This window comes from Gorilla gorilla, chromosome 15 (genome assembly GCF_029281585.2).
Source record: "Gorilla gorilla gorilla isolate KB3781 chromosome 15, NHGRI_mGorGor1-v2.1_pri, whole genome shotgun sequence".
Lineage (NCBI taxonomy): Eukaryota > Metazoa > Chordata > Mammalia > Primates > Hominidae > Gorilla > Gorilla gorilla.
The window spans coordinates 24,414,827-24,440,946 of record NC_073239.2 but is presented as its reverse complement, the minus strand read 5'-3'; the positions used below and the strand labels follow the sequence as shown (position 1 = coordinate 24,440,946).

At 40.3% G+C, this 26,120-nt stretch overlaps 1 protein-coding gene and 2 non-coding genes across 4 annotated transcripts in view; 2 read left to right on the top strand and 1 right to left on the bottom strand.

Moving 5' to 3' along the window:
• The first annotated feature begins 5,816 nt into the window (after positions 1 to 5,816).
• LOC115930748 (U6 spliceosomal RNA) lies at positions 5,817 to 5,923 on the top strand. The gene has a single exon (XR_004067348.1). It is a non-coding gene; the product is annotated as a U6 spliceosomal RNA (small nuclear RNA).
• Positions 5,924 to 6,933: 1,010 nt separating this feature from the next.
• LOC115930626 (U6 spliceosomal RNA) lies at positions 6,934 to 7,043 on the bottom strand. Its single transcript, XR_004067251.2, has one exon. It is a non-coding gene; the product is annotated as a U6 spliceosomal RNA (small nuclear RNA).
• Positions 7,044 to 7,348: 305 nt separating this feature from the next.
• AKAP6 (A-kinase anchoring protein 6) overlaps positions 7,349 to 26,120 on the top strand; it is a 624,256-nt gene continuing 605,484 nt past the window's right edge. The window contains exon 1 of one of the 2 annotated variants that reach the window (XM_031001840.3): positions 7,349 to 7,497. The gene's annotated coding sequence lies outside the window, so the exon portion shown is untranslated. The remainder of the gene's footprint in view (positions 7,498 to 26,120) is intronic. The other variant, XM_031001839.3, reaches the window with a different exon arrangement.

The window sequence follows — 26,120 nt, the reverse complement described above, 5'->3', positions numbered from 1 at the left end:
TAAAATAAAGGTGATTTTGATTGATGAAACATGCATTTAAATAATTAAATTATTATTTAGTCACTTTATTCGAAAACTGAACACAAAGACAATTCTGAATCATTTCTATTAATGGAGACTAACATGGGCACAGATGATGTGTCTTGGATAATTTCATTATTGTTGTTTATAGTTGCAGGCTTTCTCCTTTGTTTTTATTTCTATGACAATTATATTACCTTTCATTTCATGTGTAAGCATCAGTAGTTTAAAGAAGTTAGCCCGGAAACATTTTGGAAGGTGGTCTGATATTGAATTATTTTCCTTCATAATCTAGAACACATAGACCTGACTGAAGATTTTCCTTTTTATTATGTTCTATGTATTGATTGAATTTCAAATCAGTTCATAAAAATTTTCCTTGTTAAAGCTATACAGCATTTGGTTATCTTTAATGTTAAATGAAATCACAGAATAATAGAAAAAGGTTGAGATTAGGATTCTGAGGATCCTTAGTTTGAACGTTGTCTTTCCCCTAACCTGCTTTTATTAACAGTATGAATTTAAGCAAGGTACATAATTCTTCTTTTTTTTTTTTTTGACATGGAGTCTCGCTCTGTCGCCCAGGCTTGAGTGCAGTGGCACAATCTTGGCTCACTGCAAGCTCTGCCTCCCGGGTTCTGGCCATTCTCCTGCCTCAGCCTCCCGAGTAGCTGGGACTACAAGTGCCCGCCACCACACCCAGCTAATTTTTTTTGTATTTTTAGTAGAGATGGGGTTTCACCGTGTTAGCCAGGATGGTCTCCATCTCCTGACCTTGTGATCCGCCCGCCTTGTCCTCCCAAAGTGCTGGGATTACAGGAATGAGCCACCAGGCCCAGCTGCAAGGTACATAATTCTTTTGAGCATCAGTTTCCTCAGCTGTAGAATGGGTAATAGCTATGTCGGAATTATTGCAAATACTAAATGCAATCTTGTATGTAAAGTACCTGTCAAGTATTTGTTGATTAATAAATATTACACCCTTCCACCACATTTTCTAACTCTTGAGTTATTACCTCTAGGAAAGAATAAATATAATGATACACAAATTCCAGGAATTGAATTTTTCCGTATCAGCCTATACAGTGTTCCTCAGACTAGGATCTAGAACCTCTTGGAGTCTTCAGACAGATTCTTAAGGGTTAGAGGATTCTCTAGAGGATTTTTAGAAATAAATTGTTTTTTATTGTGATGATCATCTTAAAATATTAAAATAGGCAGGGTCTAAAACATCTGAATATTCACCTTATAACTAAATATTGTCATGAGATTTCAATATGAATCTTCATTGTTTGCCATGCCATCTTACTTAGCTAACAGATTCAGTGTGACAGTGTTTGTAATTGGCTGCTATTAGGCGGGCATGTCCTGCTATCTAAATGACAGCAATGGCTAGTGTCTGCCACCATGCTTATGTTGAATTACTTGTTAATGAAGTCAAAATTTCTTTTTCTCAGTGATAATACATACAAGAATAACGTTTCCAATTACCAAGACTTTACCAAGAAAACCAGGTTTCTTATGGTTTTCATAAATCAATACTTTCATTTCGCATAATGAAAATAACACGACTGACTAATGTACTACTTTGTAGGGCCTAATAAGAAATGAACAGGGACAGATTGAATAATGTTAAGTGATATATTTGTACCAGGCAAAAGCCAAATGCTTTCAGACACGTTGTACCAATAAAAGTGTAACAGTAATTTGAATATTCTAAAATGAAAACAGGATGGAAAAATAATAAAATTCAACTTATGATTAACTTTGAAATGGTGTGAATGAGTGACTTTTGGTATCTACTAATCACCTTGTGAAATTCTGCCCTCTCAAGCCTCATTCATATGGCAGATGTGGTGCTGAGCCTGTTTGAAAAACCACAAGCTGTGTGATGCCTGTGTCAGAATTGTTTCACTACAGAAACCTGTCTGCCCTGTTTTGAGAGTGAGAGGGAATTTTTGAGGACACAGACTATCTCCATTAATCTTTTTCTCTTTTGCCAACAATTGTTGCAATATTTGCCAGATAGAGTCCCACACAGATATAAATAAAAAGACAGTGAGAAGCCTTGTGTCTTCTTAATCTTCAATGGTCTAACTACAAATTCAAGACTGAAACTTTAAAAATAGCTTTAAAATAGTCTTAATAATTAAAACTAACTTCAGGTAATCTTTCCTATTCCAAATTTCAGCAAAATCTGATTGGATATATATTTAGTGGTGATTTAAATTATACTGTTATATTAACCCCATGCTGCATTAAATGATACAGCTTTAGGCCGGGCGTGGTGGCTCACACCTGTAATCCCAGCACTTTGGGAAGCCAAGGCAGGTGGATCACTTGAGGCCAGGGGTTTGAGACCAGTGTGGCCAACATGGTGAAACTCTGTCTCTACTAAAAATACAAAAATCAGCTGGGTGTGGAGGTGCATGCCTGTAATCCTGGCTACCTGGGAGGGTGAGGCATGAGAATTGCTGGAGGCTGGGAGGCGGAGGTTGTGGTGAGCCTGGGCGACACAGCAAGACTCTGTCTCAAAAAAAAAGAGATATGGCTAATATGTTGGCAAACTCAAACTACATTATCTTCTGCAATACATTAATAAATTAATGCTGTTAATTTGAATTTTATTGATTTGTACTTTCATGTCGAATTTGTAAATCTGCTTTTGTTTTAGAGCTGTGTAACAGCTATAGGAGAAAGGAGTTTATGCTGTTTTGTGTTTATATTTATTTAAAGAACAATAGAAGGAATTTAAGTAACAGTGGAGAACTTGGGAGAATTCTGTGCTTTAAAAGAGGACATACATAAATCACCTGTGAGAAATTCTGTTTTAGCTCTTTTAACATTACATTGTTCAGTAACGCCCTAACTCTAAAATTAAGTTTTCTTATTATTTCTGTACACATCTGAGCATTTAAAACAACTTACTTTATTTTTATTTTTTTTTTAGTGGCAGGGTTCTCACTCCGTCACCCAGGCTGGAGTGTAGCAGTTTGATCATAGTTCACTGCAGCGTTGAATTCCTGGGCTAAAGCTATCCTCAGCCTCACAAATAGCTAGGACTATGGGAGCATGCCACTGGGCCGAGTGTGTGTGTGTGTGTATATATATATATGCCCAGTAAACAGAGTCCCACACAGATATAAATAAAACACAATGAGAAGCCTTGTTTCTTCTTTATCTCCAAGGGTCTAACTATAAATTCAAGACTGAAAGTTTAAAAATAGCTTAAAAATCGTCTTAATAATTAAACTAACTTTAGGTAATCTTCAAGTATATACACCCAGTATATACCTCTATATAAATATATAGATATACTGGGTATATATTTATATATATATAGAGAGAGGTATATACTGGGTGTATATACCTGAAGATATATATATCTAGATATAAATATAGATATATCTAGATATATATTTTATAGATATATCTATATTTATATCTAGATATATCTATAAAATATATATTTATATATCTAGATATATATCTAGCTATAAATATCTAGATATATATCTAGCTATATATAATATGTATCTAGATATAAATATATAATCTAGATATAATATATATCTAGATTATATATAAATATCTATATAAAATATAATATATATTTATATTTCTATCTATCTATCTTTCTATCTATATAGATAGATATAGATATAGCTATATATAGAGAGAGATAGGGAGGCTGGGGTCTCACTAAGTTTCCCAGGTGGTTTTGAACACTTGGTCTCAAGGGGTCTTCCCACCTTGGCCTCACAAAACTCTGGGACCTCACCAGGCCTACGACCATTTATAAAGATTTTTTTCCCCTAATGGATTTATCTCCTGCCAACCTTCAAACATTTCTTTTTCTTGTATGTGCTAAGTCTTTTCCCACTTTTCAGAATGGAAAGAGTTTATAAGTCGTCATCTGGGAATGCAGCCTAACTCTGAAGGCGCATATAGCTTGTAGGGACATCAAGTTCATGACCCTGTAACTCTGATCGTCCTTCTAACTATAGATTCTTCTAACCATGTATCCTTTAATAAACTGATTAGTAGTAAGGTTTTTAAGAAAGAACATGAAAGAAATTTGATATACTTCTACAATCATAAAATTGAACATCAATTTACTGCTTCCTAGTTTTGAAGTCACAAAGCAGAAATAGCTTATTGGAAAGACAGGGCGTTAGAAGAAATATATCAAAGCACATTTTATTTGTAATTGGAAAATTTAACTCAACAGGAATGTCGTTTTTGCCTAATTTTTTTGAGGGGGAAAGAACAGTGTTTCTATTACTTTTCAAAAGCTGTGAAAGAAAAGAATTATAACCACAAACACAGAAAAAGATAGGGTTAGCAATAATTCCTGTGGGCTTAACTTTCTGTTCCTTTTTCTGTTTTTGGCTCAGCAATACCAGAAACTCGTATATGATTTCACACTATTTTCTTTTGGTACATCAGAAAATTGGATACCAATTAAAATTTTTCTCAATTACTGATTTTTAGTAGGTTCTTACTTCAAAATATTGTTACAGGAAGGGGTAAAACGACCACAGGAAGGAGAAAAAGCAAAACTCCAGTTATTGGTAAATGTGCCATATTCCTCATTCAACGTGCCGTTTTAACGCAACACAGGCAAACATTTGCCCTTACTTTCTTCAATATATGAAATACTGTAACCAAATAAATACCAGAGGCTTTGATCTTTGGCCCTCATCTCACAACGCTCAGGGATATGACTTGAACAGTATGATTTTTGCTGTAGTTAAAAATCAGAATATTTAACACTAACAGTATTTCTTGCGAGTAGGTCTGTCCCGTACTTTTGTATCCTAACAGTGTTAGGATGAGAGTGCAGGGAGGTATAAGGACGTACAAGAATGCTTCTCCAGTTCAACTCTAAGTGAACGATGTAATTCCTCAAATCCACCTCTCAGCCTGTTTTTCAGCGTTCCTGTGTTTGGCTGCCAGGGGCGAAAGTAGCGGTCGAGGGAAGACACCTGTGAAGGAGCGTGGCTACTCGCCCGGGTTCCTCCGTCCCTGACCCCAGAGGCGCCTGCGCAGAATGGACAGAGGTGCTGCTGTAGGAGAGGGGTGTGGCCGCCCTGTCCAAGGTCCTCAGCCCCCGACCCGACGGGCGCCTATGCACACCGGCCGGAGATAGTCACGCAGATGCCAGTGGAGTCCACGGCAACTTAGAATGTGGTGCCGACGGCTCCAGAACTGAGTGGCCGAATCGTTGCAAGGACTCTCCCGGAGGGTTGAACTTTGGGTTCACTTCAGCAAAGTCTGTTGGCACAAGGCCCCAATGTCACCGGCGAAATATCGGTGATAACTTCCATGTTTGGGGGAAGACCCCCGCCCGACCTAGTGACCTAGCGGGCCAACCGCCTCCCCAGCTCTCAGAGAAGCTTCGGAGAGACGCCAAGCGCCCCAGGCCGGCCCTGTCCTCTGCGCTCCACTGCTGCCGCACGGACTACCAGACTCCCGGCATGCTCTGCGGACTGAAGTCCGCGGCACGAGAACTCAAAAGCCCCGGGGCCTGGGTCCCACGCGGGGCCCCTTACCCAGGGTGCCCCGGGCGCTCATTTGCATGTCCCACCCAACAGGTAAACCTGACAGATCGGTCGCGGCCAGGTACGGCCTGGCGGTCAGAGCACCAAACTTACGAGCCTTGTGATGAGTTCCGTTGCATGAACTTCTCCTAAAGGCTCCAAGATGGACAGGAAAGCGCGCGATTCGGTTACCGTAAGTAAACAGATGAGAAACTCCCGTGCCTTATAAGACCTGGGGATGGATTTAGCTGCGTGCTCGCTTCGGCAGCACATATACTAAAATTGGAACGATACAGAGAAGATTAGCATGGCCCCTGCGCAAGGATGACACGCAAATTCGTGAAGCGTTCCATATTTTGCGCGGTTCAACGAAGGTTGTTGGGCAAGATACGGTGGTGTTCGTAGAGGTTGCTCAAGATCTCTCTGGGCCTGCGTTTTCCTGCTCGCGAGCTTGGCCCAGTAGACACCTACGATGCTGTCTGGGCCTCCCACCAGTCCTGTCGCCAGTGGGCACACTTCCTCGACAGCCTCCATCTTCGAGGCGCCTAGTTACGTTACTATTAAGTTACCTAGGTGTTCCTCGTATCTGCGTCCAGATACTTGTCTTCATTGATTAAAATATGCTTTCAGGCTGGGCAATGAACATTCCTCCTAATCAAATTTCCCATCACAGAATCTGTCCGATTTATGTAAACCTGCCATTTCTAAGTACTTCTTAGAGGATACATGAAAACAGAAGACTCGTGAAAACAGATCCAGATGGGCTTGCTACTTGTGGCCAGTATTCAAATGGGTCCTGGAGCTCTTGAATCTATAGGCAAAGGCCAACATTGATTTCCAATAATACCAGCCCTTAGTAACATTCCTTTCCTTTGTGCAGCTCGCAGTCTAAGAGAAAGGGTGTAAGCACTCGGGTCTAAGATGATGGAGAATGGCACAAAGTAGGCGCAAGAAATGAGCGCTAATGTTTCCTTCCTTTAGTAGAGATTTATTAGGTTAGGAAAGATTTAGTAAGGATTTATTGAACAATTCATATGCCAGTTGGTCTTCTATTGAACAAAAGCCAAACAAGCTGGGGCTCTGGAGTTTGTGTTGTTTGGTGAGACAAGACCGTAAGTCTATTTCAGAATGAAAAGTTCAATGAAGAAGGCACAAGGTGACCTTTTTCTATTTCCATAATGCGTGTTAACGATCTATTTGCACACAACATTCCTCGGGTGACTCTGCTTCGTTCCCACTTCATAGATCTCACAAATTTTTTGTAATGAAAACCACAGTTTCGTCATTGGGTGCCATCCGTTTTTGCTTAGATTCACCCAATTTCCTTAATGCTAATTAGCAGATACTGAAATGATTTTGACAGACTGCGCAAAATATGGACCGCTTCACGAGTTTCCGTGTCATTCTAGCGCAGCAGCTATAGCTAATTTTCTCTGTATCGTTCAACAATTTTAGCGTATGTGCTACAGAAGCAAGCACGCTAATAGCTTCACCCACAGGCCTTATAAGGCACGGGAGTCTTTCACCTATTCTACTTACGGTGACCAAACCGCGAGCTTTCCTGTCCATCTTGGAGCCTTTAGGAGAATTTCATGCAACGGAACTCATCACAAGGCTCGTACGTTTGGTGCTGTGACCGCCAGGCCGTACCTGGCCGCGACGGACCTGTCAGGTTTACCTGTTGGGTGGGACATGCAAATGAGCGCCCGGGGCACCCTGGGTAAAGGGCCCCGCGTGGGACCCAGGCCGGGGGCTTTGAGTTCTCGTGCCGCGGAGCTCAGCCCGCGGAGCATGCCGGGAGCTGCCAATGCTGCGGCCGCCTCTGAGCGCGCGGCGGGGTCCAGCGCCCAGGCGAGCTGGAGACGCCCCGATAACGAGGCTGCTGCGGCACCGAGAGGGCCGGCCCGGGGTCGGCGCGACACCTTTAGAACAGGTCGTTTCACCATTAACTTCCTCTGATGAGTAATTTTTTTTAAAAAAGTAATTAACCGACCATTATCACACCTAGAAAAGTTAAGGTAATTCCTTCGTGGCACCTAATATTCAGTCTACTTTCAAATTTCCTTATTTCAGAAATTTCTTATTACAGTCGAATTGTCATAGAGATCCAAACAAGGTCCCACGTTGTATTCGGTTGCTACGACCCTGGGTGTCTATTGTCCTCTAATTGCCCTCGCCTCGTTTTATGTCATTCGTATACTGAGGGATATTTGCCCTGTGGAATGTCGCAGATCTTGGGATTTGGCCCATTACTTACTGATGGTGTCGTTTAACTTGTTTCTCTAGCCTCCATGTTTCTTGAAAATTTATGGTTAGGGGTAATGGACTCATTAGATTCTGGTTAAGTTGTGTTGTGTTTTGTTTTGACGCCCGCACGGCTTCAAACACAGTGGTAGGGTGTGTGTTTACTGCACCTCAGCAAGAGTCGTGTATCCGCTGGCTGTCCCCGTGTGAGTGATGCCTACCCCTGACCTGTGGGTGCAGGTGGGGTCAGCCGTCTGACCCCTCACACTATAAAGTCTCCCAGAAATCTTTCCTTTAATGATTTTAGGATACACCCATGAACAAGCCAAGTAGAAGGTCTGGTCTGGTGGTTTGCTTGCTTTTTGTTTTGTTTTGAGGACACGTTGTAATTGTACATATTTATGGGGTGCAATTTGATGTTTCGATACATATCTATGTTGTATAACGATCCAATCAAGGTAGTGTATCCACCTCCTCGTGCATTTATCCTTTCTCTGTGGTGAGAACATTCAGTAGCCTCTCTTCTAGTTATTTTGTGGTATACAAAATTTTACTGTTAACCATTTTCACCCTACCGTGCAATAGAGCATCAGAATTTTTTCCCTCTTCTTTAATTGTATCTTTGTACCCATTAACCAATGTTTATAAACAAACATTGTGAGTTTGTGAGTTATAAGTTTACTTGTGAGTTATAAGGATGTAACCCCTGGCCTATGGTGGCCAAGTTCTGTATCCCATGGAAGAGAATTGAGAGAATAATAGGATCAGGGAAAGAAATTAGGAAAGAGTGTTGATGTCATTTTCTGGATCATTTGATCCCATGACCAGGTGCTTTCCATAGTTGTTTGGTTACTCGTTCTAACAAATTACTTTTATTAGGCTAGATTAAAGTTGTTTTTGCCAAATGCAAATATGAGATCTTAAACATTTTTGAGTTTAGCATGCCTTCACACTGCACACTTGCAACAATAAAACATTATTGGCTTCTGCTAAACTCAAAAATATTTAAGATGCCGTATTTGCATTTTGACAAAAACAACTCTAGTGTTAGTACCCGTGGTTAAGCATATATGAATTTCCAATCACCTTTTTTTTTTAGGAGGAAATAGTGTTCTTTATCACATCCTTATAGGAAAGTTATGAGGTAGGTGGCTATTTAATTAAATAATATTTTGTATGATTTGACTCATTTGAGAACGATGAGTCTTTTCTTTTTGAGACGGAGTCTCACTCTGGCAACCAGGCTGGAGTGCAGTGGTGCGATCTCGGCTCACTTCAACCTCCGCCTCCCAGGTTCAAGTGATTCTCCTGCCTCAGCTTCCCAAGTAGCTGGGACTACAGGCGTGCGCCACCACGCCCCGGCTATGTATTTTTAGTAGAGACGGGGTTTCGCCGTGTTGGCCAGGCTGGTCTCAAACTCCTGACCTCAGGTGATCCACCTGCCTCAGCTTCCCAAAGTGCTGGGATTACAGGCGTGAGCCACTGCACTCCCCCCACCACCCTCACGATGAGTCTTACTTAATAGGAATTATTAACAAATTGGCTTTAAGAAATTTATTTAAAGGATTTTTTCAGTGAGACAAATGTTTTATTTTTATAATCTGGAACATTTGAACTCATCAATAAACATAATAATTTTAACGATTTACATTAACTGAAATAAAACAACTACCTTTCCTTTGTGACATGTAAAACTATGGTGCATTTCGCAGTCAATGACATTTTAGATCCAAAGAGATGTATCTTTTTTTTTGGAAGAGGAAACTGAGGTTGATATAAGTGTAGTGACCTCCCTGGGCAAGATTGGCCACTGGTCCTACCATCTTCTGATGCCGAATTCATTGCTGTTTTCACCGCACCATTTGTAGTATTACTAGGTCATACTATTTGCAGTAAACTACAAAGAAAAAGATAAAGCCTCAAGCCTGCCATTTTACAATTATATTTCTGAGTTCTGCTCATTTGACTGCAGAACAAGACCGCACACACTAAGTGGAAAGCTGACCTTGTTCTTTTTACTCACAGAAAGGGCACATTTGGTGATGTGACACAATTGAAAGTCAAAAACCACAGGTCATTTCCTCTTCAGGAATTTTGCTCTAATTAAAAAGAAGAAGAAACTCATCCTAAATCCTCACATCCTCTTTAGCAAGGAACAGATGAGTCATTTAGAACCACAGCATCAATGACCAGCGTCACCTGGTGTGAAATTGGTGAACTCCAGGTGGGGAACAAAGGTTATCAACCTGGGCTGCAGGTCGCAATCACAAGAGCTTTTAAAAATACGAGTGACTGAGTCCTCCCCTGGAGATTCTGACTTTGTTATTGTTGTTTTTAGACAGAGTCTTCACTAGGTTGCTTAGGCTGATCTGGAACTCCTGGGTTCAAATGATCCTTCTGCCTCAGCCTCTCAAGTAGCTGGGTTTACAGGTGCACACCACTGTGCCTGGAAAGAGATTCTGATTTAATTGTCCTGAGTACGGCCGGGGTGTCTGTGAGATATCTTTTTGCATTCTCCCTCTGCCTCTGTCTTTCTCTCCCCACCTCCTGTGAGCTCTCAGCCTTTATAAGATCTTCTTTGGGCTTGTCAGCACCCTTCTTTCTTTCCTCTCTTCTCGTTTCTTTTCCATCAGACACACTACATCAGGTGAAGCTTGTTTCGAGTTCCCCACCAGGCCCCTTTCTTTGCTACTGGCTTCCTTTTATGGCCATACTTCCTTCCCTCATAATGCACCCACTGGCTCCCCAAGACTCCTCCTAAATGTCCCACTTACAATTGCAAGGATATTTAAAGACTCATCAGTCTGGGTTTTATTTCTTCAGGGCTCTGCTAACTAACTCCACAAACTAAAATATACTAGAACAGTATTTCTCAAGCTTTCTTAGTGATAGATTCCCAGACCCAACTTCTTATAGTTTCCAGAGGATTGACTCATGCCACTGTATTCAGAGGATCACTGGCATATCACCCATATGACCTATCTGTGTTTTAATGGCTGCTTTTAATGAAATGAGAAAGTCACTCTGGTAAAGCTGATGTGAGATATTTTGGTGCTTGGAGCGCTTTCATGGCAACCAGTTCCCTAATGTGTAGAAGATGTGTAAACCTCATGTTCTGTTTTATGGTAGGGAAAAAACCATGTCAGAGAGGAACTTCTTAATTTCTTGTAATTACTACAAATTTAACTCTATATACACTCATCCACTTTTCTGAAATGTTATTTCAGAAAAATGTTATTTACAAATAGATGTTATTTGTATGGAGAAAACAATTGTGCCCAGGTAGAAAACTGGATTGTCTGGAAAATACAAAATCTGATTCACATTCTATGGAAGCTATTTTACAACTCTGTAGATTGTAGATAACTGATGGCAGTTAGTAATTTCTGTTTATAGCTGTGCAAATTCTCTCCTGACTGGAAGTTCAATTGACTTCTCTTCACCACTATGGAAGAACCCAGTTTTGCTTCCATTTGCACATCCAACCTTCCTTTATTCCACATAATTTTTTTATTTCTCTTTTGAACTAGTTGTAACGTCTCCTGCCTTTCTGCATTGATTCATGATAAATAAAATCTTTAACGTGTGTTCATTTTTTTATCTGTATGAGAGGCATGATTTTATCCACTTTTTTAAAAAAATTGTCTTTTTAAAAGTTTGGAGGTCTTCCAATGAATTGTCTATTGGATTCATCTTAACAAAACCAGATATACATTTCACCAGACTAGCTTGTGGGCTGCTTAAAGCCCAAACACATTTTTTTCTTGGCTGCCAAATGACAATAGAACTTTGGTGACTCTGTTTTTCTAATTTTAATATTTTTCTCTATTAAGTTTGTGGTTTGTCTTTGTTTTGCTTCCAGCCAGTGTGTCTGCTGTACTGGGTGGAAACAATGATTGGGAATTTGGTGTCATGGTCTAATCATTTGGTAAGCTCTGTGAATGGATTAATATTTATAGAGATCTAGTCTCTGTTGGGTGACAGACTATAGAGAAACTAGTTTATTAGTCTTGTTTATACGCCTTTTGTCCATTTTGGGCTCAAATCAATTAAGAATATTGTGCCCATCAAGAAGGGGAACAGCTCTTTGACATCTGAATTAGTAATTTTTTTTGTGCTTCTGTGTTTATTCTTGACCCGTGAGTGAAATTTTAGAATTAAAGCTATAAACTCTATGTCTGCATGTTTGTAATTCAGAAAAGTCTTTATCTCTCATTATATGAATGTGTAATGCTTTCCTAAATCCAGAGGGTGTTAACAACTTAGATTATGAAATCTCCTACATTAAAGGAGTCCGGTTCTGATTGATTTAAGACAAAGGTCCCCAACTCCCAGGCAATGGACTGGTACCTGTCTGTGACCTGTTCGGAACCCGGCCGCACAGCAGGAAGTGAGCAGAGGGCATGCGAGCATTGCCTCCTGGTAGATCAGCAGCAGCATTAGATTCTCATAGGCGTACAAACCCTATTGTGAACTGTGATTGTGAGGGATCTAGGTTGCACCTTCCTTATGGGAATCTAATGCCTGATGATCTGAGGTGGAACACTTTCATCCCCAAACCGTCTATCCCGCCAACCCCAGGGAAAATTTGTCTTCCAGGAAACCAGTCCCTGGTGCCAAAAAAAGTTGGAGACTGCTGGTTTAAGAGATGAATAAATGCTTACATAAGCATAGTATGCCAATAATTCCCAGAAAATAAGAAATGGAATTTCTAAAAATTTCAATGTGCTAGATTTAAAAAGTATTCCAAAAGCAACCAGCTTAGGAACATTTTAAGAATTCAAATTCACATAATTTAGGCAAATCTTTGGTAAACTAGACTGTTGTATTAATTTGGTTTAGTAAAAACAGCTGTGTCTTCTTTGGCTTATCAGTGTTATATATAAGTGTAGATTTTTATTGTGCCTGGGTATGTTTTCCTAAGTGTATGCAGGTTTACTGATCAAATAAGCTTGCATTACTTCTACTTAATGCTTGCTTATGAAAAATGTAAATTTGCGTTTGACCAAGTTGCATACTTGTTTTGGTGAACTTTTCGTTAGTCATTGGTCTGTAGCATGTCAGACTGAAGATAAGTTTCCGAGATCTAGGTAAATTAAAGTCTTGGATCGGTTTTAAATTGGGCTAATTAATGGAAAAATCAGTGCATATCTAGATAATTTCTAAGTAACAATTAAAATATTAGTTATTAAGCATAATTATAGCTTTACTTTTGCTTTTTATTTTTATATGCTATAGACAGGCTATCTCTTTGGGTCATATTAAGGAACGTGTTTATTTTTGCCACTTTGAGAAGTTGTATTAGGGATATTAGCCACTGTAGAAAGTTGTGTTATGCATATTGATGACCTCTGCTAATCTGATAAAATGCTGGGTTGTGACAGTTCACAATTATCCAGCCCCCCACTTTTCTCTGCAAAATAGAAATTACTTTGGTTAAAAGTGATAGTTACATGGTTGACTACACTTAGAAACAGCTATTTCAAAGAAATATAACTCTGTATGTGCTTCTGTTTTTTTCCAAGGAAAACAGTAGTTTTGTCCTAAAGTAGCAGCATGAAATTTTTCATATTACCTTATTTTCTTTTAATCTTTGTAGTATAGTATATGTAGTGTAGTCTCTTTCATTGCTGATGTTGGTATTTTGTATTTTCTCTCTTATTTTCTTGATCCATCTGGCCAGAAATTTATCCGTTTTATTACATTTTTTGAAAAACCAGTTTTTGGGTTTTTTGGAAACCCAAAATAGAATTGTTGATTTTCAGTTGATTTCTGCTTTTTATTATTTCCTCCCTTTTGTTTACTCTTGGTTTAATTGCGTCTTCTTTCTCTAGTTTCTCATGGTAGAAGTTTAGATTGTTAATTTTAGAACTTTTTTCTTTCCTAATACAAACATTTAAAGCCATACATTTCTTTCTAGGCACTACTTTAACTGAATCCTACAAATTTTATTGTGCTGTGTTTATATTTTTAAATATTTTTCTTTGTCACATGGGTTATTTAGCCAACTTAGTTGATAATGTTCAAATCATGCATATCCTTATTTTCTGTATATCTTTCATCAGTTATTCAAAGAGGACTGTTTAAATTTCCAGCTGTAATTCCAGAGTTCTCAATCTGACCTTTCAATTCTGACATTTTTTTCTTCATGTAGTTTGAAGTTCTCCTGTTACATACGTATTTAGGATTGCTGTGTCTTCTTGATGAATTGATTCTGTTATCATTATGAAATGATCCTCAACATTCACAACTACTAAGATTATTCAAATGGATTTTCAGTGATTTATAAAAACAGATTTAAAGCAGCAACACAACTTGTATTTTGCCAAGTCATATTCCCTTTATCCTGCTTTACTTTTTTCGTGGCAGCTCTTCCATCACACACGTATTTATTTCTTTGCTTGCTTTCTGTCTTCCCCAACTAGAATAACATTTCCAAAGAGCAAGACTTCATCTGTTCTATTTATTGCTGTATTCCAATTGTCTACAACAATGCCTGCCACAAAGTCTGACCTCAATACTTTCTGAATGAAATAATGTATAATAAAGTCACACAACTGTAACAACATCTTTCCATGACTCTACCTCACTTACTTCATGGTGAGACAGGCTTTGCTCACATGGGGGCGATTTCAGAAATAACTTCTACACCGTGATGTCTTCTTATGCTGCTCTTCAGCGCAATCAGTATCACAAAACAATGTCTTGGGTTCTCAGGGTCTTAGGAAGCTATTAATGAGATTATTCTTTGAAATTAACTTTTTTTTTTTTTTTTTTTGAGACGAAGTCTTGCTCTGTCACCCAGGCTGAAGCGCAGTGGTGTGATCTCAACTAACTGCAAGCTCCGCCTCCCGGGTTCACGCCATTCTCCTGCCTCAGCCTCCCGAGTAGCTGGGACTACAGGCGCCCGCCACCACGCCTGGCTGATTTTTTTGTATTTTTAGTAGAGACAGGGTTTCACCGTGTTAGCCAGGATGGTCTTGATCTCCTGACCTCATGATCCGCCTGCCTCGGCCTCCTAAAGTGCTGGGATTACAGGCATGAGCCACCACGCCTGGCCTGTAATTAACTTTTTAATCTTAGCCACTTCTACTCTAGCTAGGTTTAACCTGAATCATTCTAGAACAGTGGGTCTGAGTGACAAACACCCCTGGACTCCTATTATGAGCCTCCACTCACTTCTTCCCCTGCTGGCTGTTCAGGCCTTTCTACACGATCGCCTCTATGGGCCAGCCTCACTGCTTCTAGGAATGGCTCTGTATATTCCTGGGTTGTAAAGGTGGGTAGGAGTTAATTTCTCATGCTAGGACCCAAGGTGTATAAAGTCTTTACATTTCACATCTCTTTATTGACGCTGTGATTTCACTCCCCCATCAACTCTGTTCATTCACACAGCTCATGAAGGTTTTTGTTTACCAAGAAGTCTAAGTTTCAATCTACCAAAAAAACTGAGGCTGCCCCTGTTGTCATATTTGATAGTGTTAACTGCAAGTAAAACATTTATTAATCAAATCTTCCTGTCCAATTATTTTTACAGAGTGAAAAACATTTCTTTTTAATTAATTGTGTGTTTTGGGTGTCATGGAACGATATTTTGGTCTGATGGTCAGAGTTCAGACCCCAGTCCCAGCCCTTGAACAACCCACATTCTCTTGTGAAATGGGGATAATAACTACCCTGCTTGCCTTTTAGGGTTGACAGAAAGATCTGTGAGAAACGCTTGTGCCTTGTACATTGCAAAGCATAGCAGGTGTGTAAATTGCTGTTGTTGCGGTGAGAAACTTTTCAATTTTAAGGTTTGCGGTGATAGGAATTTTTTAAATTTATTTTTTATTTTAGTTTTTTTTTTTTTTTTTGAGATGGAGTCTCGCCCTGTCTCCAGGTTGGAGTGCAGTGGCACGATCTTGGCTCACTGCAACCTCCGCCTACTGGGTTCAAGGGATTCTCCTGCCTCACCCTTCCGAGTAGCTGGGACTACAGGCACATGCCACCACACCCAGCTAATTTTTGTATTTTTAGTAGAGATGGGGTTTTACCATGTTGGCCAGGATGGTCTCAATCTCTTGACCTTGTGATCTGCCCACCTCGGCCTCCCAAAGTGCTGGGATGACAGGTGTGAGCCACCATGCCCGGCCGGATTTTTATAATTCATTAATTCAAAAACATTTGGGCATTTGCATCAGAGACCTTCACTACATCCTGAAGAGCACTTGCCTACAATTCTTAAGCTGAGGAATACAACCCAGTAGTCAGCTGTTATCTTGGAAATTATGACCAGTTAAAAACAACAACATTGGAAAGGAAACGGTGTAACTTTAAGGGAAAGCAAACTTAGGGCCAGTCACCTTCCCCGCCACCCAAAGCTTAGAATATTAGGTATTATCTGTTTAACATGTTTCTTAATTTTTTTAACACAAACGTTTTGTACATTTGGGTCCTGTTTATTGAATACATGATGAAAATGAGAGAGGTAAGATCTGCTGTCTCTTTGAGGAAATTAAGACTTAAATGTTTTACTACTTGTACCTACTATTAGCCAATTGATCTTTGTTATTGTCTAGAGTGAGTATCAGCAGGCTCAAACTGTATTCTTAGTCAGCTGTTAAGGTTCCAGTATAACCACCTAGTACTTCAGAGTGGGGGGTGGGGCAAAACCCAACATTCAACTATCCAATGATGCTTCCACTAGAAACGTCCTCATTCTTGTGATGTATAATCCTGGTACAAGCTCAGTTTATAAACTTCTTGTTTTCTGTATCCCTCACTGGATGCTCTATCCATAACCCATAACCCATAACCACTGAGACCCCCAGCCTTAGTGCTTGGATCCTGCTTCCACTTCAATAGCCTTGGGTAAGCTTAGCCACTTGGGGTTTGGTATACAGAGTGTGCATATGTGCATCTCTGGTTCAATAGGGGATACATGCTAGTGTGCTCAGTATGTCCCTTCTGTGAACTCATATGATCCAGATTCCTGGGTCCCAGCACTGGGAACTGTGATTTAGTAGGTCTGGAGAGGAGCCCTGGAATCTGTATTTGAACAGGCACCCAGGGGATTCTGATGCAGGGCTCTGTGGGCTAGCTACCCTTTGTAAATCACTGTGTTCTCCAATTGTTGGCCTGGTTTTTAATCTTTCCTTTTTTTTTTTTTTTTTTATCTTACATTCCAGGAGCCTAAAACTAACCTTCCACAAGTCAATACAGGTTTCTTTTCCCTGTCACCTTGCCTGGACCAAAGTTTTGAAAATGTAGTCATCTTCTTCCTCCTCCATTCTGCCTTCCTCCTTTCTTCTCGGGCCTCCTCCTCCTCTCTCATGGAGTTATTCACAAAGTCCAGTTGGTTCCTCCTCTCCAGGCTTCATTCACGTGACATCTCATTCTCTTGGAGCTCTAAGCCCCCGCCCACACTGCCTCATACCCGAACTATCCACAAGTCTTCTAGCTTTAAGGCTGGGCATGGTGGCTCATGCCTGTGGATTCTAGCACTTTGGGAGGCCAAGGTGGGCAGATTGCTTGAGCTCAGGAGTTGGAGACCAGCCTGGGCAACATGGTGAAATCCCATCTTTACTATAATACAAAAAATTAGCCAGGCCTGATGACGCACACCTGTATAATTCCACCTACTCAGGAGGCTGAGGCATAAGAATTGCTTGAACCCGGGAGGTGGGGGTTGCAGTGAATTGAGAACGTGCCACTGCACTCCAGCCTGGGTGACAGAGTGAGACTGTGTCTCAAAAAAAAAAAAAAAAAAGAACCACCACCAAAAACAGAAGTCTTGTAGCTTCTCTCCTCTGCCTGTAATCCCTGTAATCCCTTTCGTGCATAATTGTCTGCCATTTGTACAAACACCATTTTCACCATGTCACTCATCTCTTTAAGAAACAGTAGTGATTCTCTGCCTTCCACATTAGAATTTTCTTTTCTATCAACTGCACTCCTCGTTACTCCAAAATATTGCCTACAGTCCATTATTTACACACAATTTCTTTACTCTTGCCTTTGATGATATATTCTCAAAATATATTCATTAGAAATTTCAATGGTCACAGAACTTACTTTGGTAAAGGAGATTTTGCTACATTGACTACATTATTATAAATCCCTTCCCATAAGCAATGGCTAGAGTTGCTTTATGGGAAGGGAAATCAAATGGACTGATGCTGATTAGAGGAGGAACTTCCATTCTTCTATTTTGTCACAGAGTTAAACTGCCCTTTGATGGTTTCCTTAGACTAAATTAGATTTATTTTGCTCAATGAACTTTGACCTTGAGCTTTTTTTTTTTTTTTTTTTTTGATACCGAGTCTCTCTCTCGTTACCCAGGCGGGAGTGCAGTGGCACAATCTCGGCTCACCGCAACCTTCACCTCCCGGGTTTAAGCGATTCTTCTGCCTCAGTCTCCTGAGTACTGGGATTACAGGCAACCGCCACCACACTCAGCTAATTTTTATATTTTTCGTAGAGTCAGGGTTTCACCATATTGGCCAGGCTGAGACCTTGAACTTTTTTTCCCTCGCTCTGTCGCCCAGGCTGGAGTGCAGTGGCACCATCTCGGCTCACTGCAAGCTCCGCCTCCCGGGTTCACGCCATTCTCCTGCCTCAGCCTCCGTAGTAGCTGGGACTACAGGCGCCCGCCACCATGCCTGGCTAATTTTTTATATTTTTAGTAGAGACGGGGTTTCACCGTGTTAGCCAGGATGGTCTCGATCTCCTGACCTCGTGATCGGCCCGCCTCGGCCTCCCAAAGTGCTGGGATTACAGGCGTGAGCCACTGAGCCTGGCTGGACCTTGAATTTTTTTTATTTTCATTTTTATTTTTATTTTTTTTTGTGGTGGAGTCTCGCTCTGTAGGCCAGGCTGGAGTGCACTGGCGCCATCTCGGCTCACTGCAAGCTCCGCCTCCCGGGTTCAAGCCATTCTCCTGCGTCAGCCTCCCGAGTAGCTGGGACTACAGGCGCCCGCCACCACGCCCTGCTAATTTTTTATATTTTTAGTAGAGACGGGGTTTCACCGTGTTAGCCAGGATGGTCTCGATTTCCTGACCTCATGATCTGCCGCCTCGGCCTCCCAAAGTACTAGGATTACAGGCGTGAGCCACCGCGCCCGTTCTGGACCTTGAACTTTTAAAGGGAATGGAATACCTTTTAATACATTGTCTGTTGATAAAATTTCCCTAAAGCTGGATGGCCAACATTTTGGGTCAATATATAGATTGTTTTGAACAACTTAAAAAATATTACCTGTTTTGAGCCGTTCTTATTTAGTTAAACTGAATCTGTAATAATAAGACAAAGCTTTGACCCATTTTGAATTTTTGGAACAATTATTCAGAAATTCAAGAGAGATACCTGATCACTGTTATAACAGACGTTTTGTTCTTCTTATTCCAGTCCTTTTATATCCCTGGTAGCTATGGAGAAGCTCGTGTTGGAAACGATTTAAATACTTGGTAAATCAACATATGTTTCTTTTCAGAGCACTTATCATTGAGATTGACTGCTGTTCCCCACCTGGAGAAAGACAGTTCTTAACCTTTTTTTTAAAAATTTTTCAATCATAGCTGCTATGGTTTGAATGTGTCCCTTCCACTTCCAAAATTCAAATGTTGAAACTTAATGGCTAATGTAATGCTGTTAAGAGGTGAGACATTTAAGAGGTGATTAGGTCAGGAGGGCTCCATCCCTTGTGAATGGGATTAGTGCCTTTATAAAAAGGCTTCAAGGAGGGCTTAATGTTGTGCCATGTGAGGACACAACATTCAAGGTGCCATCTTGGAAGCAGAGATCAGATCATACCAGACAACTGAACCTGCTGATGCCTTGATCTTAGACTTTCCAGCCTCCAGAACGGTGACAGAATACATTTCTCTTCTTTATAGATTACTCAGTCTTAGGTATTTTGTTATAGTAGCACAAATCATACTAAGACAGTAGCATAACACCCCTAAGGTACGCCCCTCTTCCACAATCAAAGAGATATACTGAATCAGTTGTTCTCAAAGGATCTCTCACTTTTCTTCTTTCTGGGTAAGGTGGGCAGTGTGTGTGTTATTTGAACAAGCCCCTCAGGTGGTTCTGAAACCCTCACCTGTTCTCTCACGGCTTTCAAATCTTTTAACTGCTGCTTCTTTAACCAAAATTTATTGGTTTATCAGTTTCTGAAAGATTTGTGGTAAGATTTGCCTCTTTATTTATAGTTCTGAAAAAATTTTCATTGTAACTCTTATTTTTGCTTTATGTAATGAGGCACTTATAAGTTCAAGATTGTTATATTTTGTGGGTATATCTTTTTAATTTTATTTTTATGTAGTTTACTTTTTTAATGTAGTTTACTTATCCATATTAATGCAGTTGTGGTTAACTTTTATATTGTATCAATATTGCTAAGTATGTTTCCTTTTGGTTAATATTTGCTTGGAATATCTTTATCCTTCTGAGTATTTTCTAGTCTTTGGTGTGATTTTCAAAATTATGTTTGTCATAAATAGCACTGTTCAGATCTTAAAAATTAAACCAATCTCATTCCATTTTAAAATATGTAGATTTAATCTGGGGGTTAGCAACTTTTTTCAGTCAGCCAGTAAATATTTTAGGTTCTGTGGGTCATACAGTATCTGTTACAGCTACTCAAAAGCAGCCTCAGGCCACATGAATAAATGGGCATGGGTAGATTTGTTCTGCCAGCTATAGTTTGCCAACCCCTGCCTTAATCTATTTACATTTTTGTGATTGTTGATATATTTGGCTTATTTTGTGTTTTCTGTTTATCATTTATATTACTTAAGGCAGTGTTGGCTGAGGTTACAGATTAATCCGGAGACCTCAGTGGCTCAGCACATTGAAGATTAGATTTTACATGATAAAATAATTATATTTAATATTTATATATATAGTAATACTTATATAGTTTATAAAATAATTATACTTTATGTATATTATAAAATATAAAAGTTATATTTTATCTAAAATATAAAACAGTTATAGTTTATCTAAAATATAAAACAGTTATAGTTTATCTAAAATATAAAACAGTTATAGTTTATCTAAAATATAAAGCAGTTATAGTTTACCTAAAATATAAAGCAGTTATAGTTTACCTAAAATATAAAGCAGTTATAGTTTACCTAAAATATAAAGCAGTTATAGTTTACCTAAAATATAAAGCAGTTATAGTTTACCTAAAATATAAAGCAGTTATAGTTTACCTAAAATATAAAGCAGTTATAGTTTACCTAAAATATAAAGCAGTTATATTTTACCTAAAATATAAAGCAGTTATATTTTACCTAAAATATAAAGCAGTTATATTTTACCTAAAATATAAAGCAGTTATATTTTATCATGTGAAATCCAGTCAGTGGCACAGATAGGATAGATGGTCTGCCCCTTGCAGTCATTCAGGAAACCAGGCTCCTTCCTTCCATCTAGTGGCTCTGTCACTCCCTATGTGTGGGTTGCATAATCACCACAGAAAGGGAAAGAGGCAGTGGAGTAGACACACACCTGCTTCTTTAACCACATTAGCCTGGAAGTAATTTATGTCACCTCTCACATTTCATAGATGAGAACTAGTCACATGGTCCCACCTAGATGCAAGAGGGACCTAGGAAATAAAGTTACTGTGGCAGCCACTTCCAACGACCCTCCCTCATGAGGTAGAGGAACACAGACCTTTGGCAGACATCTGGGCACTTCTGCCGCAATCACCCTTTTTCCTTGCTGCTTTTTTTTTCTTCTCTACCTTCTGTGGGATTTTTTTTTTCTCTATTCCCCTTCATTCCCTTTGTTGGCTTGGAATATATATGATGTATTTTTCTTGTTTTATTAGTTGTCCTTACAGTTTTAACACATACTTCAATTTTGAAATGTCTATAAGGCCTGTGTTTATTCAGTATATCTCTTCTCCTGTGGATAAGAAAATAATCTGTTGATTCCTCCCCTCCCCCTGTACAGATACTCCACATATCTTTCTTCTTGTTGTTGTCTAGAGTTTTATTTTACCTTTAAATAAACCCCCCCAAAACCCCACAAACTAGTTATTTTTATGGTTAAGAATTAAATATACCACTATTATATTTTTGTCAATTTCTCTCCTCATTGTTCTCTGGATTGTTTCTTCCTGAAGTGCATTCTTCAGTTTTTAAATGTTTTTTTCAGTGGGAGTCTGTGAGTGGTAAACTCTCTTTGTCTATTATGCCTAAATAGCTACATATAGAATTCAAGGTAGATAATTAGTTTCTCTCAGTATGTGGGAACTATACTCCATTTTCTTTTGGCATTGATTGTAGCTGATGGAAAACCCATTGTCAGTCTAATTGTCATTCCTTCATAGGAATTTGTCTTTTCTCTAGTAATTTTTACAATGTTTTGTAGTTTGACAACACACTATGGTTGTGAATTTATTTTTATTGATTCACCTTGCTTTACAGAATGCATTTCGAAATGTGGTTTCTTGTGTTTCTTCAGTTCTTGCAAATTATTAGCCACTAATCCTTTGAATACTGCTGCCCTTCCAATTCCAACTCTCTGTTTTTCTGCACTTGATTATATTTTGAAGGGTATCTGTATGTTCTCCATGTCTCTTAACTGCCCATTCATAATTTTTTCTCCTTCTCAGTAGTGTACTCTCAGCATAGTTTTTCAATTCCCTAATCTTTTTTTGAGAGTGTACAGACTAGAGGTGATCTAATTCATTAAGCTTTTTGGTTTCTGTATTTTTCATTTATCATATTTTTCATTTACCTCTTCTGATTTCATTTGTGCATGTTTTCATTTCATCTTTTAAATGAATATTATTCCTTCCGCTATCTCTGTGAAGATCCTGAAAATATATATACCCTTTTTGGATTATTTTTTCCATTGCATTTGCTGTGTTGGCTGACATTTGTTGGTTTTCTTCATTTAGAGAGTGTCCCTCTTTCCCTCTTTCTTCACTCATTCCTTCCTGAATGGTTGTCTCTCCCTTAGTCCCCCTGGAATGTCAGCTCAGAACCAGGTATTTTATGGGTAGTGGGGACTGAATAGGTCACAAGTCCAGTCCCTGCATTTGTGGCAGCTTGCTCAGGATAAGTTACTTTAATTTCAGGACTGTGACAGTTTCCTTCTGTCTCCCTTTGTTTGAAGCTTCACAGGAGGCTTAAACGTCAGGCAGCAGCTGTAGTAGCTCTTATGTCACTGGTAGGATGGGTGGGAGACACTGGTCTAGTCCTGATTTCTCATAGTGAGCTTGGCTCAGGGTACCCACCATGTGTGGAATTCCCATGAATCCTGAAGAGCTGAAATCAGTTGGGCCAAAAGAGATCATTATCTTGCTTTAGAGCATCCCTTTTAAATATCTTTTTACGTTTTATCTGTTCTTGGTGTTTGGAGTAGTGATGGGATGGGTGTAGTCCCATTCCTCTTCTTTTAGAATCCGTTAGATCCTGATTTGCATGCCTTTCCCTATTTGTTTTTAATTGGTGACCATGCCATTCAACCTGATTTTTCATATATCATTGTTGGATCCCCAAATGTATCCCAGAATAAGCAAGCATGAGTTCTTCCATAATTTTCCTCAGGGACAGATGGTGGTGACTGAGCTGATGATGGGTGTGTATTGGGCCTCAGTGGCTGTGTCAAAGTATGGTTAGGACATGGCTGGCTTGAGTGTGAGTCCTGGCAGGGCCACCGTGTCCCCTCCACTCTTGCTCCTCCTAACACCCTCTTCTCTTAGCTCACATGGCACAGACTGATGCTCCAGAGGAGTCTGCAGAAGAATGTGAGAAGGCTGCTTTTGGGTTGGGCTGACCCAGACATGAGACCTACTGTCTTTTTCAACACTGCCTTGAACCTAATTTATTTCTAGTTCTGAACTATGGAATGGGGCAGCACTGTGTGGCTGTGTGTTGTGCACTGTTCCCGAGTATAGAAAGCCATGGGGGCTAAAATCCAGTTAGCGTTCCATCCAAGTGTGCATGCATGGTGCTGTGTCCATCCAGAGTGAGGGTTTTTTTTTTTTTTTTTTGAGATGGAGTCTTGCTCGTTGCCCAGGCTGGAGTGCAGCGGTGTGATCTTGGCTCACTGCAACCTCCGCCTGCCTCAGCCTCTTGAGTAGCTGGGACTACAGGTGCATGCTGCCATACCTGGCTAAGTTTTCGTATTTTGGTAGAGATGGGGTTTCATTGTGTTGCCCAGGCTGGTCTCGAACTCCTGAGCTCAGGCAGTCTGCCTGCCTTGGCCTCCCAAAGTGCTAGGATTACAGGTGTGAGCCACTGCACCTGGCCCAGAATGAGAATCTTGTAATTCACACAAAGATGTCAATTAGACAAGTATGGCCATCCAAGGACACATCTACTGACTCTTTCCAGGTCTCCCTTCACCTCAGTTAAAATAGCTTGTAAACCTCTTGTTTGTCACCCTTAGAGACAGAGTGTTGTTGAACCCTGTACTAGGGATACTTTCCCACTGGGGTATGGTGAAGGGATGATTAGGGTCTGGCGCCGGTTGTCAAGCCATCCTACTGACTGCTGGAAGAAGCGTCAGAAGCTGGGCTTCCTTTCTTATTTCAGTGTAGAGCTGGCAGATGAGGTGCGAGCTACCCCTTTTGAATGGGTTAGACTTCAGCCTTTTTTTTTTTTGAGACGGAGTCTCGCTCTTGTTGCCCAGGCTGGAGTGCAATGGCGCGATCTTGGCTCACCACAACCTCCACCTCCTGGGTTCAAGTGATTCTCCTGCCTCAGCCTCCCAAGTAGCTGGGATTTCAGGCATCCGCCACCACGCCCAGCTAATTTTTGTATTTTTAGTAGAGACAGTGTTTCTCCATGTTGGTCAGGCTGGTCTTGAACTCCTGACCTCAGGTGATCCGCCCGCCTCGGCCTCCCAAAGTGCTGGGATTACAGGCGTGAGCCACCACGCCCGGCCAGACTTCAGACATTTTATCCAACTAATGACATCCTCAAACTGCCAAGTGGTCAGATCAGCTTTGACCTTTATTCCCTCTAGGAGTCAGTTTTTTGTGCACAATGCCACTGACACTTTGGACCTGGATCTAATTCCTGCCTTCATCTCCTCTGACTTGTTACATAACTTCTTCTGGCCATAAAAGTATTAGACTTTGGCCCCAGGGAAGGAGTTGCTATAAATCCAGCCCTTGGTACAAGGAAAGTCCTGGTAAATATCACCTTGCAGTCCTGCCTTGATACTAAGTATTAAGTAATATTATAGCCTGATTCCTTGTCAAGGAACCCTTCTCTGCTAGTGACTAAGATAGCATAAAAGCATGTGGTTTCCAGAACCAAATGTACGCTTACTTTCATTTTTTTAAAACTGATCTTTAGCATCCTTGCTACTTTTTTTTTTTTTTTTTTTTTTTTTGAGACAGAGTCTAGCTCTGTCACCAGGCTGGAGTGCAGTGGCGTGATTTCAGCTCACTGCAACCTCTGCCTCCTAAGTTCAAGCAATTCTACTGCCTCAGCCTCCCAAGTAGCTGGGATTACAGGCATGTGCCACCACGCCCAGCTGATTTTTATATTTTTGATAGAGATGAGGTTTCACCCTGTTGGCCAGGATGGTCTCAATCTCTTGACCTCCTGATCCACCAGCCTCGGCCTCCCAAAGTGCTGGGATTACAGGCGTGAGCCACTGCACCTGGCCCCTTGCTACTTTTTATAATTGCCAGAACTCACAAGAGAATTCCTTCAGGGAGGTTTAGGAGATGACATAAGGAAGGAAAGACTCATTTGCAATCAAGAGGAAAAACAGTAATTATGAGGACAGAGGAAGCTAGAGAAAGAAAATCAAGGAAAAGACACTGGGAACAAATTTATTCAATCCAAGGGTTTAAGGTAGTGGTTGGTAGATTTGAGTTGGGAGTGTCAGTTTAAGAATATCTTGTACCAGCCACTATCCTTGAAACCAGCTTGTAGGGACAAGGGTATGAGATTGAGGGACCACAAGGAATCTACCTTATATAACTGGGGTGGGGGAAGGATGAGTCAGCCTAGCAAGACTAATGTTTAGAGTTGTGAGGGCTTTTGATGAACTTATCTTTTGGGAAGCATTTTATTTGGCTAAAAGGATTTTACCAGCAGGGTGAGGGATGGGGGAAAACACTGATGTTTGGAGTAGGACAACGTTTGAATGGGAAGCTGTTTTCAGCTAGTCACAGAGCAAATGCTATAGTCTATATATGCCTCCCATGATTACCATAAAGAAAATATCAAACATGGGCTGTCGAATACAGGAGAGCAGTGGTGGATACAATTCCTGGAGAATTAGATGGGCATGGGCCCTGACATTATGGAATTTACCAAATTACCTGTAAAATAGAATCTCA